Here is an 18,535-nt window from a genome sequence, read left to right as displayed (position 1 = left end):
TGTAACTAACTATTTTAGTTAATAAAAGTTATTTCCTCTAACATAATAAATTGTTTATTGAATATCACAATAAACGTCTTAACGCCTTATTTGTTTTGATATAAAAACGCTCAAACCCAACTTTTTTTAAATAGTATTTCAAGACGTTTGTGTATAATATTTTTCCAAATATTACGTATAACAAATATCAAAAGCATGATCGTTGCATCATACTTTTATTAAATTAAAGTTATTCAATTGGGAAAAATAATTATTTTAAACATACCGTTGAGACTTTGTTTTTACATGGGAAAAATACATGTATGGTTGACACATAGGTCGTCGTATGACTGGAGAACAGGAAATGGAATGACTTTTCTGCATTTTTTTTCTCAATGTATAATTGAGAAATTAGGACGACTGATCAGTTTTCTCATGTGAGCAATTGAGAAATTAATAAACTAGTTAAGTTTTCATCGGAGTACTTTGGGGATGAGTCCAAGCTTATGTTTTCGAGAGAATTCAGGTTTCACTCAATAAATTCCCTGTTGTGGGTCAGTCTGAATCATTCAGTAGTTCGGAGTTGTGGAAGAATATGTTGCAATTGGCGCCCTTCTGTGAAACCATGGATTCATCATCAGGGCATTCAATCTTCAGAGATGTGAATGGCTTCTTTACCACCCTAACACAAGGCCTAGACAATCTAGAGCAAGCGATCTCCCCGCATAATTTCATGTCAATGGATTGGCTTCAACAGATTGTTACCCTGTTAAGGTCCCTGCACAAGGAAATCATCCAACTGGTGCAGAAACTGCAGCTTCCAGTTGGGGATAGATGGCTTGATGAATACATGGATGAGAGCTCAAAGCTCTGGGATGTGTGTCATGTACTGAAATGTGGGATTACAGGCCTGGAGCAATACCAGAATGTTGTAGAGAACGTTTCCATGACATTGAATGCCAATAGCAGCCCAACAAGTCAACAGTGCAGGCAGGTGATGAGGAGCATATCAGGGTGCTGGAGGGAGGCCCTCAGCTTGGAAGAAGAAAACAAGGTATTGATAGAAACCAAGATTCAAGCAGATGGGAAGTTATTTTTGCAATTGGATGATAAGGTCATTGAGGCCAATTTTGCCAAATGGAATGGGTTCAATGGCTTCAGAGGTGTCATGTATGCAATGAAGAATACAAGTTCATTGTTGCTTATGTTGCTGCTTTGGGGATTGGTGTATAGTTTCAATGAGAATTCAATTGCTGTGGACAATCTGTGTTTTAGGTCTTCCTTTTTTGCCTCATCATCTCGACTGCAACAGAGAGTGGACGCTGAGATAAACCGGGTAAAGTCCTCTATCAAGACTACCATGTATAGTAGACCTGCATTTTTTTATATGAGTTTGGCAAGACACAATCCTTGATGGGGGAGCTCTGGACCCAACTGGACCTTAGGTCCAGGGGTTCCCAGCAGGGCAACAACAACACTGTTGACTACCAGGAGAGCCTCATTGACAAAATTGAACAATTGGAGCACTTTTCTGGTTTGGTCAAATCTGGGCTCGAGAACATCGATAGCCAGCTTGATGACTTCTTCGATGAGATTGTCGATGGCAGGAAGATGCTCTTGGACATTTGCAGTCAGAGGTAATATGCAGTTGTATAGTCATTATCCAGGAGATGATAATTTAGATTAGGACCTTAGCGAACAGCCCTCGTTGCATTTGTAGGGTTGTTTAGATTCTGAGATATAGCTGTAAACATTGAAGAGTAAGAGCATGATCTTTCTTTTTTTCACCGTCGTTCGAATAATGGCGTTCTTTGTGGCAAATTTTGATTGAAGAAGATTTCAAGGAATTGGGGAAGCATACTGTGATCGATTATCTATAAAAAGCAACCTAACCTTGATCATGGTCCAGTTCGATGTGTTGAATTGAAGGGGTCTGGTTTAATGAATGACTATAACCTTATAGCATAGTAGTGTTATTTGCTGACTCTGTGGGTATCTAACTAGTGATCTTCACAAGGCAAAATGGCTGTAGAGCCACCGGAGCAAACCCTCTTTTGTCTTGTCCGTAATCAGGTTATAATGAGTATGATTCAAGAAGTCATAGTATGATAGGGTTCAAGAGCATTGATTTGAGAAGCAGAAGGGTTTGTTGTTGTAAAAGGATGATGATATAATCATGGGACAAGAAAATACTCCCTAAAATGACCCATTTTTGATGCAGAAACTCAGAATGGAAACTAACTATATATATGTTTGGCCTCCTAAAGTTTTTGAAGAAAAATATTGGTAGAGCAATGTGTGTCAATATAAAAATATACCATTGGATTTTCTTGTTTAGCGTTCCTATGTCTATATTCGTAAGTGTTATTACTAGGAATTGTGAAAAAATTTCGGCAATAGATGTTGTGAAGGGAATTGTTGACTGTATTTGTTTTGTTTTCTTTATTTGAAAATGTTATTACAACTGCATAGACAGTCTCGGTGTATTTAATTGGGATGCATAAATAACGATATTCATTATAATGGATGTTTCTTTCATAACTATATCAATTTTGTAAACTGCAGTGACAAACAAGGCCGGAATCACACATTTTATGTCATTAGATCTTTTTAAATAAATCAAGCTGGATAGGCAAACAATTCTTGAAAGTGGAGCCAATTATATGTATGGAAATATGTCCGAAAAAAATGTTTTGAAATATGGAGTTGATTATACTCAATGAAAATTTGATAAGCAATATATCATTTTATATCATTTTTCTCATTGCTATTCTTCATCGTTTATCTTTCTTTTTTATTTCATTGAAACTTTTCATTTAGCTTGAGGTTGAACTGTGTGGAAGGCTTTTCGAAAGCCTCATATGAAATTGAAACTTGAAACGATGTTGGAAAGGATTAGTATACATAATATTGAAGGATAAGTTTGTTAAATCTGTTTTAACCATTAATACCATACATGTTTTATCAGTACCATTTTAATGGCTACTAACTATTTCATAACTGAATGTTGAGCACGGTGTTCTACTGCACTAGGTAAGGACTGGAAGATAGAAAGGGGCATGCAATCGTTTATTGAATTTCTGCCAATTATCATAATGCTGTGCTTCCTAATGGATGTGATACATTCAGTACCATTCTTACAGCTACTAACTATTGCATGAGTGCAAGTTGAGCATGGCATTCCACTGCACTAGGTAAGGAATGTGATAATAGAGGGGTATTGTGATTGTTTACTGAATTTTTGTCCATGATGATGGTGCTTTGCTGCTTAATGGGTGTAATGCAGACTAGGATAATACCACTTGAAGGTCTATCCATGCCTCTCAGTTTTTATCCTTTCTGTTATTGAAAGGGCAAGGATAATATCTCAGTCTTACTTTTACCATCTTACTGTTGTCATTTATATAGTTTGCATAAGCAGATATTTTGTAAGTAGTGCTATAGAAAAAAGCAAGTAAATCATGGAGTGGAGTTTCTGTTTGACACATGTTACTTCTGATCCATATTAGTTGTCATGATTTTGATTTGAAATACAATGCACTTAACTGCTTCATTGGATGACTTTCTAAAAGCCCATAAATCATACTGAGCACATTCTGGGCATAGCTTTCGATGTAATCCTGAAAAGAATGGGGCTTAGAGGTGAGTGCGATATCACCATTTATTAATTCGTTTCCAGTGAATAATGAGATCGTTCTGCCATGAAACTATTTCAGACTATGGTAATATTTTGAAAGTTATTTTCCAGCCCTAATGTTTTTCTCTTCAAAAAGGAAATTCATAGTGAGTTAATCTTTTCACGTCCCTCATGACCTTGCTATTTTTGCAATGTGCATAAGAGTAGCTTCTTCAGTCCAGAAAAAGATTCAGCAAGCTTGAGCAAGTAACTAGAAAGTACGAACTATGATGTTGATTCTTAAGTATAACGATATCCAAATTGTATTCCTGTCTGCTCAATATTAGAGGGAAATTCATTACTTTATTTATTCTAACATTATTATATACTTTAGGGCTTTGTTGGAAGCTTTTTCACCCCATGCCCTGCTCAATACAATGTGTGTGTGTATTCATTCTCAAGGAAATAATGTGTGCTCTCCTATCGTTTCTAACTGAGACATTGCTGTTATAATCTGACATTCTATTATATCAATGGTGTCTAGGTTGTTAATCTGAATGCAGCTGCACCACTGCAATGATGAGCTGACAACAAGCATTCAGGGGTGGAGCATACCTCCTGGGTTCGAACCTGTGTCAACATGGTGACAACCGCTACAAGTGGCTGCTAGACCGCAGGCCAATGGACATACATACATACACATATATAGTAACAAGACAAAAATGCTCTTTTTATTGACTGCAACAAAATGATTACAAATGATCTCCTGATATTTGCAGATATTGGGATGTAGTGATCCTTGCTGCATATGATGAAAATGTGGATGCCTTAGCTTAGGAAAAGGTGATCTCTGTCTGTCAGATATGGTAGAAAGCACTCTGGTGCCTTCACAATTCATTTAATCTAATACACTGCCACAATGTGTTAACTCTTAGAAGCCTCAGTGAAGGAGTTGTTAGATCTATAGGGAACAAAACGAGTCTCTAATACTTCAACATGATATATGTAGAGCTGAAGTATGATTGGAAAGACAGAGTGTCCTAGTATCAAGAGGTACTAGTTTCCATTACGATAATAAAACTCTTGATATGAATGGTTTTACCTGCAATACGTGATTAGATAGGTTATAGTACAACATATGATGAGTTCGTATTAATATTAGGAAGTATTATATGTTTCAAAAATGTTAATTACCTAACATAAACAATCTAGCCAGAGTTTCTTCAAGTTATTTGTCATTGCTTCACATGTGGATAAAGACAAAATGCAAGAGTCCATAGTTTGTTATTTGGAAAAGATCACAATACCACCATTGTTGAAAGATGCCAAGAGAATTGGTTACTCAAATGTATTGTCTTTTTGTGTGGAGAATTTACGTTATTCAGTTTCATGACATGTCCAAACACATTACACATGATGTGAGTCAGGAGAAATTCAAAGGAAAATGTAGAATTGCAGGAGCACAATTTTATGGCCATGGTTGTAACTTTTAATTAGCTCCTCAGATACATGGTTAAGAATTTTAATTTTAGAGTACCCTAAATCCAAGGAGGTAGGTCAACAATGAATATCAAACTTGAAATAAGATGATCAAATGTGATTCTTGTATATGTAAAATTTTTCATGAGAAAAAATATGAATCTCAGTGCTTTTATTTATCAAGAGACTGAGATTATATCAACAGTGGGTTGCTAGATTGGTGAAAGCGAGGTGGTGTTATTGCCCCTACCAGTGTTCAAGTCTCTCTGATCACATGCTCATGCTTGTGTGTGCAAGTGTTTGCAAAAAACAGGTTGTGCCATGTGCAAGCTTTGAGTGACTTTGATGGAATAGATACTCCTTACTTGTAGTTTCTTAGTTGAAAGGTTCTTCCATAGCATGTCAGGATGTTTCTGTCCATTTGATATCTAAAATAGAGCAATTTGTTGTTTTCTGGTGTTCACTGGAAGTGCTAAGTCAAAGAAAAAGGTGCTTGCAAAAAATGGGTGGAGCCAGGTGCAAGTCTTGAGCAACTCCACTTATGACCTTTTAGCCAAAAAAATCTTACATAGCGTGGAAGACATTTCTGTCTATTCAATATCCAAAATATTGCAGTTTCCACTTGTATGGACTAAAAAAATTAAATCAAAACATAAAAAAGCAGCAAAATTTATATTAGATCATTAAATATGTACCCTTATTCTCACAGTTTGAAAGTGTACATGGAAAATATGTTTAAAGAAGAAAAAAATGTTGGGAATTGGGGTATAATTGATGAAGGGCACATAGTATAATGGACAAGGAAATGGAATGACTTCTGTATATTTTTTTGAATGTGTGTAATGAGAAATTAGGATAACTGATCATTTTTTTCATGTGAACATTTGAGGAATTAAGAAACGAGCTAATTTTTCATGCGGGTATGTTGGAAATTAATCCAAAGCCTATGTTTTTGAGAGAATTCAGATTTCAATCCATTAATTTCCTGTTGTGGGTCAGTTGTATCATTCAAGAGCTGGGAGTTGTTGAAGAATATGTTGCAATTGGTGCCCTTTTGTGAAGCTATGAATTCCTCATCTGTGAATTCAATATTTAGGGATGTGAATGGCTTCTACACCACCCTGATACAAGGCCTAGAAAATCTAGAACAACCAATCTCTCCCCACAATTTCATGTTGATGGATTGACTTCAACAGAGTGTTGCCTGTTAAGGTCCCTGCGCAGGGAAATCATCCAATTGGTGCAGAAATTGCAGCTTCCAGTGGAAACAGATGGCTTGATGAATACATGGATGAGAGCTCAAAGCTCTGGGATGTGTGATATGTACCGAAATGTGGAATTACAGGCCTGGAGAAATACCAAATGTAGTAGAGAACGTTTCCATGGCACTGAATGCTAACAGTGCAGGCACGTTAGCATATCAGGGTGCTGGAGGCCATCAGCTTGGAAGAAGAGAACAAGGTGTTGATAGAAACCAAGATTGAAGCATGTGGGAAATCGTTTTTGCAATTTGATGATAAGGCCTTTGAGGCCAATTTTGCAAAGTGGAATGGGTCCAATGGCCTCAGAGGGGTCATGTATGCAATGAAAGGGATATGTATTTGATGAAGAATATAAGCTCATTGATGCTCATGTTGTTGCTTTGGGGGTTGGTGTATAGTTTCAATGAGAATTCAGTTTCTGTGCATAATCTGTGTTTCAGGTCTTCCATTTTTGCCTCATCGTCCTGCCTGCAATGTGGAGTGGATACTGAGATAGATCAGGTAAGGTCTTCTATTAAGACTACCATGTATAGTAGGCCTGCATTTTTTTATATGAGGTTGGCAAGACATAATCCTTGATGCGGAAGCACTGGAGCCAACTGGATCTGAGGTCCATGGGCTCCCAATGGAGCAACAACAACTATGCTGAAAACCAAGAGAGCTTGATTGACAAAATTCAACAATTGGAGCACTTTTTCGATAGCCTGCTTGATGACTTCTTCACCGAGATTGTTGATAGCAGGAAGATGCTCTTGGACATTTGCAGTCAGGAGTAATATGGTCACTATCTAGGGGTTGATCATTTAGATTAGGACCTTAGGGAACAACCCTCATCACATTTGTAGGTTTGTTTAGATTCTGACATATAGTTGGAAACATTGGGAGGTAAGAGCATGCTCTGTTTTATTTTTTCTTTCGTTAGAATAATGGCATTCTTTGTGGCAAATTTTGATTGAAGAAGATTTCAAGGAATTGGGGAAGCATACTGTGATTGGATATTTATAAAATGAAACCTAACCTTGATCATGGTCCAGTTCCACGTGTTGAATTGAAGGCATCTAATTTAATGAATGGGCATACCCTTATAGCATGGTAGGGCCATTTGCTGACTCTGTGGGTATCTAACTAGCGATCTCCATGAGGCAAAATAGTTGTGGAGCCACTAGAGCAAACCCACTTTTGTCTTGTCCAGTAATCAGACTACAACGAGTATGATTCAAGAGATCATAGTGTGATAGGCTTCAAGAACATTGATTTGAGAAGCATAAGGGTTTGCTGTTGTAAAAGGTTGATGCCATAGAATAAGATATACTCCCGGAAATGACACAGTTTTGATACAGCAAGTCAGAACAATTTTGATACTCAGTACTGGTTTCGAATCCTGAATTTCTGGATGAAAAATCTTGATAGAACGATATATGTCAGTGGAAAAATATATTGTTGGATTTCTCTGTTTATCAATTCTATATCTGGTTTCATGAGTATTAATACCAGGAATTATGAAAAGTTTTGGGCAATAGATGTTATGAAGGGAACCATGCATGGTTACTGAGTATTTGTTTCGTTTACTTTCTTGGAAATACTTATTCCAACTGCTTAGAGAGTCTCGGTGTGTTTAATTGGGATGCATCAATGATGATTTTCATGTAATAGATGTTTCTTTCATAGCCATCGTAACTCTGTAAACTACAGAAACAAACAGGTGGATCACACAATGTTTTGTGTCATTAGATTTTTTTTATGATTTAAACTCAATATTGAAAATGGGCAAGCAGTTCTTGAAAGTGGAACCAATTATATTTATGGAAATATGCCAGGCAAAGCCTTTCGATATATTAAGTTGATTATACTCACCAAAATATGATAAGCAATCTATCATTTTTCCCATTGATATTCCTCAACGTCTATCTTGCTGTTACTTCTTTTATAATTTTCCTCTCTGCGTGAAAAGCTTTTCATGTGCATCATTTGAAACTTCAAATGTTGTTGGAAAGGATTGGTATACGTGAGATTGAAGGATAAATTTGTTCAATGATTGTTTTAACCATCAGTATCATACATGCTTTATTAGTACCATTCTAATGGTTACTAAGTCTGTTGAGCACAGCATTTCACTGCACTAGGTAAGGACTGTGATGATAGAGGGTGAAATCAATGTTGCACGAAGTGGGGACAAAACGGGGACAATTTTTGGAAGCGGCGACGCGGAAGCGTCATTTTCCAAAAATCTAGGAAGCGGAAGCGTCTGCTATATATATATATATATATATATATTATATATTTTTGCATTTATATTCAAAACTTGTGTCTGCTATATTTATATTTTTTTTGCTATATATATATTTCTATTTTTTTGCATTTTTTTTTTTTATAATTATTTTCAGAAGCTTGACACTTCGTACGGCCGAAGCGCCATCCAAAATGCATTTCGGAAAAACCGAAATGCGGTTCGGGCACAGCTTCCTGAAATTTCCAGGAAGCGTGTTTATTAGCCAGAAACACGTTTCAGACGGCGCTTCCCCCACGCATCTGTACGGATCGCGGATTGGGGTTTTGATCCGCCGAAGGGGGGGGTGTGTTGGGGGGGGTGCGTTTCCTGCAACACTGGGTGAAATGCAATTGTTTATTAAATTTCTGCCAATGATGATACTGATGTGCTGTTCAATGAATGTAGCACATTTATCAGTACTATTCTTGCGGCTACTAACTATTGCGTAAGTGCAGATTAAGCACAGCATTCTATTGCACTAGGTTAGGACTGATATTAGAAGGTGTACTGATTATTTTTTGAATTTCAATCAATGATGACATGTCAGAATATAAGGCTTACATTTACAATAAAGGTACTTTATGACTTTGGAATATGTTAATGTTCACTTTTTGTGTAAAGAGATCTATCCTTAGTGAACAATGATATATAAAGAGGTAAACTCCATTGTAATAAATGCGCCGTGCTACTGGCTATTCATTTATAATGTCATATTGTGTCATTGTGAGTATCTTCCTTTGAGCACAATTATGTGACTCAGTCCTATCTAGGCTTTCCTCATTTAGTGCTCATTTTGTAATATGGTATTAGAGTGGGGAAGAGTCTAGGAGTTTGAAGTTGTTTCAAGAGTATCAAGCCTTCGAAAGACAAGGTTTCCACTGTAGCAACTTCAATAGTCTAGGAGCCACGGAGAGTTGTATCAAGAGTCTTGGGCTTTCGAAAAGATAAGGTTTCCTATTCTTGTGACTTTTGCAATTTTACTGCAATGAGCATGAAGACCTAGAGACTGCTACCAGTAGAGACAGATCAAGGACTTGCTAGCATCACACATCAAAGAGCCAAAACGGTTTTGGGTTATCGAAGCCAGGATCAATTTAGAGGATTTTGGAGCAGATTCAATCTAGGCTTGCTTGTATTGATGCTCAGATTTGCAGATTTCGAAGAGTTGGTTGCTGAACCTGGGATGACATTATACTCAAGAAACAATTGTAGTAGTTTATCTAAAGACAAGGGGAAGATGGAATGTTACTATGGCTAGAAAATGGGTCACAGAGCTTGAAACTACAAATTTCAAGCCAATGACATTCTCAAAGGAAAAGTCAAAGATAGACTGGTATCACGTGTAGCTAATGCAGCTATGGTTGAAGATCCACTGAATGCTGACAATGGTGATGATCTTACTGAAGAAAGGACATTCTGTGCATTTTAAGAAGCCCACACTTTGCAAACAGGAAGGGGTCTAGTGTAGATATGCCTCAGCATGTATGGTTGCCCAGATAGTTTAAGAGTTGTGAATATTTGGAATTATACCCTTATGAAGGTCATGAGACAACTTGATGGAGCACTGTGGATGTAGCTCAACATGGATGGTTGTCCAATGGTTCAGAAGATTTGTGATTCGTAAGGTTGTGGAGGTGGAATCTGGGAACTCAGGAATTCATCTCTTGAGCTACACCTTTATGAGAATTACAAGGCAGCTTGATGGAGCTCTACTTGGTCCAAGAACAGTTTTCAAAGAAGAATGTTTTGGTTTTGATGTTTTATATTTCAGTCAGTGTGTTTTTATCTCCAATTAGTATGTTTTTATTTTACTATTGTAAGCCTCAAGAGGGAGTGTTGGGTTTCAAGGTCTACATTCATATTGAAGTCACTTCATGACTTAGAATATCTTAATGTTTACATTTTGTGTAAAGCAATTTGTCCCACATTCACAAGTGGAAATGATTTGCTTAGTGAACAATGATATATAAGAAGGTAAACTCCATTGTAATAAATGCATTGGTTATCAAATTGACGATAGCATATTGTGTTACTGTGAATATATTCTGTTGAGCATAGATGTGACTCAACTCTCTCCACACTTTCCTCATTTAATGATCTAGCTCATTAAGGAATTTAGATTTCTGTGATCCATAACATTGTTAAGATAGTCTTCGGCAAAATCACATAACCAATCTTTTGTCGACGCGTTTCGAACCAACCAGTGTGGTTCATCGTCAGGACAAGTTGTAAATCGATAATGCCATGTTGCTTAATGCATGTAATATAGACTAAGATGATATTACTTGAAGGTTTATGCATCCTGCTTAGTTTTTATCCTTTCGATTATCCAAAGGTCTATCCTTTCCGTTACCAAAAGGGCAGGGATTTACCTCACAGATTTAGTTTTTCCATTTTACTGTTTTTATTTATGCTGTTTGCATAAACAGAGATTTTGCAAGTGGTGCTATAGAAAAATCAAGAGGGCTACAGTTGAAGCTGTTAAATCACAGAGTGGAGCTTCCATTTGATAAGTGGTGCTACAGAAAAATCAAGAGGGCTACAGTTGAAGCCGTTAAATGACAGAGTGGAGCTTCCATTTGATACATGTTACTTCTGGTCCATCATAGTTGTCATAATTTTGATTTGAAATATCACATGCTTAAATTGCTTCCATACTGCTTCATTAGATGACTTGCTTAAAGTCTGTAAATCATACTGAACACAGGCTGGCATAGCTTTCCATGTAATCCAGAAAATAATACGGCTTAGAGTGAGGGCAATATTATCAGTTATTAATTTCTTTCCAGTGAATAATGAGGTTGTTCTGCCATGGAAATATTTCAGACTTGATATTTTGGAAGTTGTTTTCCAGCCCTAATGTTTCTCTTCATAAAGGCAATCCATAGTGAGCATTTGCTAGTTTTTCAATGTGCATAACAGTAGGTTGTCAAGTCCAGAAAAAAATTCAGCAGGCTCAAACAAATAACTAGCAAGCACGAGCTATACGGTTGATTCTTTAGTATACTGTATAAATATATTTAAAACGTACTTCAGTACATTCGATATCGGAGGCCAATTTATTACTTTAATTATTTTAGCATTAGTATATACCTTAGGGCTTTGTTGGATGTCTTTTCACCCTCCTCCCATGCTCAATACAATGTATTAGTTTACTACTATATATATATATATTTTCCCATGGAAACAATGTGGGCTCTCTATATTTTTAACTGAAGAGAGGTTGCTGTTATGATCGAGCATACTATTATATCAATTGTGTCTTGGCCACTAATCTGAATGTAATTGCATAGCTACAACAATGAACGAACAACAAGCATTCAGGGGTGGAGCATTCGTCCTGGGTTTGAACTTGGGTTGTTGTCATGACAACTGCTTAATGTTGCTGCTAATATATATAGATTGATAGATATTCACAAGAAAAAAAGTGCTTCTGGTATTGACTACAATAAAAAGATTACAAATGACCAGCTGGTCTTTGTGGATATTGTGATGCTGCATATGATGGATATATGCATGCCTAGTTAAACCTCATGTCGTATCAGGTTTTACATTGTGATTTTCATCATATTTAATGGGGTTTACAACTGGTACCCATGGAACATTTGGATGGATTTGAGGGTACACATCTTCATGGAGCCTCTTTTCTTCTTGTTAGTGGATCATTTGATGGAGATCATTGGATGAGGAGATTCACTTATGTATGGGTGGAAGTTCATCTTCTGGTTTGTCTCTATTTTCAGGCCTTTGCTTGATGGATCGCTCTCTTGACATTTGGATGCTTGCTATATCACGTGTCATATTTTTCTTGGTGTATCCTAGTGATCTTGTATGGAGATGTTATATTATTGATGTCACTAGGAGGGGGTTGTTCTATATTATTGGAATTGTTTTAGGTGATATAACTTTGTATTATTAGATAGGGGAATGTGTTTGACGATGTTAATACTTTTGTTAATGTATTATTTCCTAAGTTTTAGGACAGGGCACTACATGTTTTCAGATGATCTGACCTTTTCAAAGAGATAATAATATACTTTTGATGTATTAATTCCTTGGTGATGGTGCACCCTAGGTTCAAGCCAAGGTAGAGCTTATGTTTGGTTGTTATCTTTGTACCATGGTGGGGCTTTACTAGGATAACAACTTTATGTTGCATGGTACAACACCTTGATGGAGCACACCTTTTCATCGGCACACATGTTGAGGCAGATTATCATATTTTATTATTATTTGGTTAGAGTGGATATACCATACCCTTGGTCATCGAGTTTATTGGGTGGCACATTGATTCATGTGTAATGTCCCGAATGGATTAATTGCCCATGGAAGGATAGAATAGCCTACCCAACCCCATAGGCTATGGTCTTGATAAAGGGGGAAAACCCAATTTTCTCAAATTTTTTTGGTGGACCGTGGAACATTGGGTGAATTTTGGGTCGGTTGGGGCAAAAAAGCCCAAATTGGGGGTTGCATTGCAACCCCTCACATGAGAGTGAACCCCATGAGAAAATATATAAATAAAGGGGAGAGATAATCATTTTGCATCATGAATTTGGATTTGATATCTTTTTTTCTTGAGCTAAGGCTTTGAGGGTTTAATAACCCTTCTTCTTGATTAGCTTCAGTGAAGGTGATCCCGCCCTATCTAATATTTGTCTAGTTACGGTGGAGCTAATCCCACCCTACCTAGACACCCTCTCTTTGTTCTGGCATAACATTGGAGCAATCTTGGTCTTGATTGAATATTGATGATTTTCCTTGTTTTGGCACAACAATTCTTCTTGAGTAGGTTGGATAGTTTGGCACAACAAGTTCAAAGGCCTTTGTGGATATTTTCTATGATCATGACCATTCTATCCAAGGAGCGGTGGAAGATCTCTTGTTTAGGGAAAAACCTTGATAAATTATTTGGTGTGAATTGAGGGTTTGAAGCAACAAAGTGTTAAGCAAATTCTAGGCTATAGACTGCAAAACAGAGCCACAGACTAGATTGTAGGTTGTAGGGCCGCAGTCACAAGACTGCAGGCAGCTGCAAGGCCGTAGTCACAAGATTGCAGGCGGATGCAGGGCTGCAAGAGGGTTGAATTTTCTATTTAGCACAGTGAACCCTATTTCAAGTTTGTCGATCACGAAATCACTATAGAAGTTGGTTATGGACCGTCGAAGGTAGTAGGGGGCTCAAAGTCCCTATGGAAGTAGTTTTATCAGCGAACAGAATTCTTAGTAAGACTAATGTTTTGTAGCTAGTTGAAGCAACACTGATTTGGTTTCAACACCCTTGAATTTTGACATTATATATTGGAGGAAATGTTTTGTTTGTTTGTGGCAAACCAACCCTAACTTGTTATGGTTTTACTAAAGAATCATATAACTGTTGGAATTGGACTGTGTAACCTAGTGACAGTGGGATATTGGTTTATTAATTATGACAATTACAAATTAGTGGTGGATTACTGGTTGGACATAATTTATCTTATTTGCGCAGTTAGCCCTAATTGTTGTGTTTTGATTGGAGAATCATATTTCTTTGGAGGTTTTTTATATGCATGAATACATAGAAGAATACCTATTGTTGAATTGATGTGCATTGTTGTTACATAGTTGTTTTGAACTATTTTGGAAAAACCCTAGCCAATGTCAAACCCTAAGGGCTACAATTACCCTAGGACACTACAGTTGTATCTGAGTTGTGCATCTTGCCAGCTTGTGAGTGTGTGAGTCTTGTATGCTTCTAGGGGATACAAGTAATGTTACAGTCAGAAAGAAAAAAATTAACCGTAGTACAACTATGGGGGATAGGGAAGAACAAGGAGGAACGGATCTCAATAATATATTACATGTGCTAATTCATGGGCAGTCAAAAATAACTAATTTGTTAATACAAGGCAGTCAAAAATAACAATTTGTTAATACAAGGGCAACAATAGGGATAGTAGCAAATGACACAGTTGATATAGGCCATAAACGATCTTGGTAATAATATGACTAATGGTTTGAATGTTGGTAACAAGACTAGTATTGAAGGGAGCAATAGCCATAATCCTGGCCCCATCAATACTTTTGCATAGTCTAACGCCAGGGCAACCAATGGAAGTAACCATAGACCCTTACTTCCTCAGTTTTTGGACAATCAGTTAGCCGCAACCTAAGGAGCATCAAAACAGGATGGACTCTTTAATGAGTACTTTTGGGAGTATGCAACACTAGAAGAAAATACACGAGTAACCATATCTTTCCGAGAATACAACAACATCAAATACCAAAATAGACCCATGGAACAACGAAATCAGGATTTGATGCGCAAGGTAGGAAAGTTGCCCATCCCCTCTTTTGATGGGTCATCAAAATGCTCAGCAAGGGCTTGGGTACAAAAGTTGGACACCTATTTTTGACTTAATCCCATGTAGGAAGCAGACAATATCCAATTTTCCACTTTACATTTGGAAGGGGAAGCGCATGAATGGTGGTACCATGGACTGGTCACCTTGGGACACTCCAGCATAACATCTTTTATGGACTTCACCTGAAGGTTGATACAACATTAGCGCATGAATGGTGGTACCATGGACTGGTCACCTTGGGACACTCCAACATAACATCTTTTATGGACTTCACCTGAAGGTTGATACAACATTTTGATCAAAAGGATCTTGATATACATTTTAGAGAATTGGCACAAATAAAAAAAACGGGGACACCGCATGAGTACATTGTAGAATTTGAAAGGACAATAATCATGGTGACAAACCTCTTGGAGTAGAGGCGGGTCATGCTCTTCATAGAAGGTCTAGCTGAACCATTACACGGATGGGTCAAGGCCTTCAAACCTACCACATTACAGGAGGCCATCACTAGGACTCAAGATATGGGAGGTGCAACACCAAAAGTGAAGACTCCACCCATACCACAAGTCCCTCAAAAAAGATAAGGGCACTAGGACATCTTTGAACAACGAAACTAAGAATGATCAGTTGGATGAAGAAGCTCAAAATGAGCTTAGAAGAAAGAAGCTATGTTTCACTTGTAAAGAGCCATGGGAACTTGGTCATCGATGTTTGGGAAAGGGAAAGATTCACTACATTGAAGTATTGCTCGATAGCGACAACGAGTGATACAACACAAACACCAAGCAAGGAGCCTAGCATTTTTGAAGAAGCAACATCCCTGAAAGAGGCTAAGAAGCCACATTCGAGAATTGGAGGTACTATCGCCACACTCTCAAGAGTCCCTAAATATCACACCTTCAAAATCAAGGGTGCTATATGAGGGCAATGGATCATACCATTTTATTGATGGTGGAGCAACATACAACTTCATTGATGCAGCCATAGTGGCAAGGAGAGGCATCCCTACCCAAGAATTTGAAGTCTTTGAAGTGAGGGCAGCTGGTGGGTATCATATGACATGCATACAGGTAGTTCCATGTTTGAGCATCACACTAGGTAGCATCTTTAAAAAGAGAGTTGGACAAAGGCAACAAGCATTTGAAGAGTTCTCAAACCTTGGATGTCATTCTTAGCTCTCAAAGGCCACCACATGATAAATCTGGACTTGGGTATACTAGAGAACCCTCTAATTCTAAAGGAGACACTAGTGGTCATCATAAAGAAAATCCTAGAAGTTTTGTTGATGTCATTAAAGGACCTCATCTCAATAATTCTACAGAAAACAAAGTTCATCCAAGAGATGAGAAGCAGTGCCTCCGCGAAAGGAATGTTTCATCAAGGCAAGACTACACCAATACTTATCAAGCCATTTTCATTGGCAATTGTTTCTATTGTAAAAATTTTGGTCATCAAGCAAAACATTGCAAGGCATATAGGGCTAATCACTAAAATAAGATTGTTGACATCAAGAGGCATGATCAAGTCAAAACCTATAATTCCTTTGCTCCTAGCCTAGAATGTTATAGATGCAACAATCTAGGTCATGAAGAACAAAATTGTCCATTAAAGCCAAGAGAAATAATTTGGAGAAAGAAGTCTGAAGAATTTGCTCTTGAGACATCTAGTCTCTTTATGTATGCCTAGAACAATGAAAGTCAATGGTTTGTAGATAATGGATGTTGTAGGCACATGACAAGTGACAAGAAAAAGTTCATCTCAGTAGGCAAAGAAAAGGATGGAAATGTGACCTTTGGAGATAATGGATTTGTTGAAATTATTGGAGTAGGCATAGTGATTCTTGACAAGGGAAAGGGCAAAGCACAAAATGTGTTGTATGTTGAAGGCCTCAGGCATAATCTTCTAAGTGTTAGTCAAATATACGATCTAGGACATGATCTCATTTTCCGTGCTTAGGACTATGAAATAAGGAGATAATCTTCAGAAAGACTAGTAGGAAAGATGGGTAAGAATGACAAATAATGTATACATTCTCAGTGAAATTCAAAAAGAAAAATGTTTCATGAGTCAATTAGATGAAAGTTGGTTGTGGCAGACATATAAGCTTTGACAACTGGTGAAGATCAACAAAACTCAAGCAGTAAGAGATATCTCCAAAGTCCTAGAACCAACAAATGTTGTTTGTGTACCTTGTCAACATGGAAAGCAAACTAGGTCCAGTTGCAAATCAAAGGAATGCTCAACATGAATTCCTTTGGAAATCGTTCATATAGATCTATGCGGCCCATCCAGAACTCCACCACTGCAAGGAGAAAGGTACTTTTTGTTATTCATAGATGATTATACTAGAATGACTTGGGTATTTTTCATTAAGCAAAAGTCAGAAACACCAGAGGCAGTTGGGGCAGCAGTATACATTATGAACAGGGCTTTTAGCTCCGGGTAGACAATGACAAAACTCCAATGAACTTTGGAGAGGAAAGCCTGCTTTTGTAAAACACTTCAAAATATTTGGAAGCAAATGCTTTATAAAGATTAATGACAAATCTCTAGGCAAGTTTGATTCTTGTGTTGACGAAGGAATATTTCTTGGATACTCCTTAAGAAGCAAGGCCTACAAATGCTACAACAATCGTCTACAGAAGGTGGTAGAAAGCATTGATGTAAAGATAGATGAGGCGCTTCTAGAAAAAAGAAGTATAACCATCAAATGAAGAAGATGAGGAGGAACAAGCAGACAAAAAGGAAGAACCAACTCAAACACCATCCAAGACAACCTTCAAGTTTGTCCAAAAACACCATCCAGAGGACCAGGTTATCGAAGATATGGACATAGGTATACAAACAAAGAGGATGACTAACACACCAAAAAGGAGTGATATCGCTTTGCTATCCCAAATAGAACCAAAGGATCAAGCAAGAAAGGATCCACACTGGATAAAAACAGTGGAAGAGGAGATGAATCAAATTGAAAAAAATGGAACATGGGAAGTATTACAATTTACTATGTCCAAAAGATAAGAATGTCATAGGAACTAAGTGGGTGTTCAAGAACAAAATGAATGAAGATGAACAAGTCGTTAGAAACAAGGCAATATTGGCGTGCAAGGGGTGTACTCAAATTGAAGGTATTGAATTTTTAGAGACTTTGAAGGGGTATACTGCTCTTGTTGCCAAGCTAGAGTCTATAAGGATGTTTTTGGCATTTGCTTGTTCATAAGGCTTTAAAGTATATCAAATGGATGTGAATTCAGCCTTTCTAAATGGTGACTTTAAAGAAGTACACATGGAACAACCAGAGGGGTTTTACTTATCAGAAAATAATGAATTCATATGCAAATTGAAGAAGGCCTTGTATGGATTAAAACAAGCTCCACGAGTTTGGTATGCTAGACTTGATCATTATATTCAACAACAAGGGCTCAAGAGAGGAGCTGCAAGAAGCAACCTTTACATGAAGATGGATGAAGACAATCTGCTAGTCACACTGGTATATGTGGATGATCTAATTTTTTGCAACAACAATGATGAAATGAGTCACAAATTTGCCCAAGAAATGTCAATGATTCTTCAAGGAAATGCT

The 18,535-nt window shown here is 37.4% G+C and overlaps 2 pseudogenes; both read left to right on the top strand.

Moving 5' to 3' along the window:
• The first annotated feature begins 442 nt into the window (after window positions 1-442).
• LOC149212243 (uncharacterized) lies at window positions 443-1,761 on the top strand (annotated as a pseudogene).
• A 4,118-nt stretch (window positions 1,762-5,879) lies between these two features.
• Window positions 5,880-7,112, top strand: LOC149212242 (uncharacterized; annotated as a pseudogene).
• The last annotated feature ends 11,423 nt before the right edge of the window (window positions 7,113-18,535 follow it).

The sequence above is a fragment of the Pinus tabuliformis genome, chromosome 1_1 (genome assembly GCF_031772625.1).
Source record: "Pinus tabuliformis cultivar Carrire ecotype Pingquan chromosome 1_1, CPIR1, whole genome shotgun sequence".
NCBI classification, from domain to species: Eukaryota; Viridiplantae; Streptophyta; class Pinopsida; order Pinales; family Pinaceae; genus Pinus; species Pinus tabuliformis.
The sequence above is the reverse complement of the archived record's forward strand: the minus strand, read 5'-3'. Positions and strand labels throughout refer to the sequence as shown.